This window comes from Corvus brachyrhynchos, unplaced genomic scaffold (assembly GCF_000691975.1).
Source record: "Corvus brachyrhynchos isolate BGI_N302 unplaced genomic scaffold, ASM69197v1 scaffold43, whole genome shotgun sequence".
Lineage (NCBI taxonomy): Eukaryota > Metazoa > Chordata > Aves > Passeriformes > Corvidae > Corvus > Corvus brachyrhynchos.
The window spans coordinates 2,039,552-2,040,391 of NW_008237353.1; positions in this window are offsets into that span (position 1 = coordinate 2,039,552).

Below are 840 nucleotides of genomic sequence, written 5' to 3' on the forward strand. Positions count from 1 at the left end.
GAAAAGCTCGAAGCAGCAGCGGGGCAGGGCAGCCACAGCTCGGTCTCCAGCAGGGCAGGGAAAGCGGCTTTTGGGGTCCCGGCGTTGTTTCCAGCAGGAAGAAAGAACGGCCAAAAAGAAAGAAGCAGCAGCTCCTTTCTCTGCAGCTTCTCTCTCCGGACGCTCAGAGCAAACTGCCCCCACACCCAGGTGTAGACAAAGGAGTAGCCAGGCCCGCCCCACTCCCCTTTTTGTCTTTCTTAAGTACAGCTATTTGTCCCCTAGCAACATGCATATGGGAGAAAATTCCTTTAACAGGAAAACCTAAGACTAAACTAAAACCCCAACAACACCTTAAAAATAGTGAGCTTTATCATTTTATCACCATTATTCCTACTAGAAGGTTATTGAAGAACTTCATTTCTCTTAATATAAGGCTTAGTCTAATTTTCAGCCTAAATCAATATACTTTCTAAACTAGACCCAAAAATAAACCTCCAAAGTTGGTTATTTGGCTGAATTCTCCTTGTTGCAAATTACACTAATTTCATTTTGCCATTTTCCTTAGCAGAGTGACAAACAATTATACAGCAACAATTTTATTGATCCATTCGCTATAACCTTTATAGCCCTTTTTGTATTACAATACATACATCTCACTTGAATTTTCTTGGGTAGGACCAAAACCAGCCAGGTTGTTTGAACTTCTATTCATAGGTCCTATTTTCTGAACCTCTGGTTTCTGTTGTTCTCTCTCTCAGCCTCCTCAGAATGTGGTGACCTTAGCTGGCACACACCTAAGCCAGCACACACCTCCAGCCTCCAGAGGCCTCTGCAGGAGGAGTAGAGCATGGTAATTAT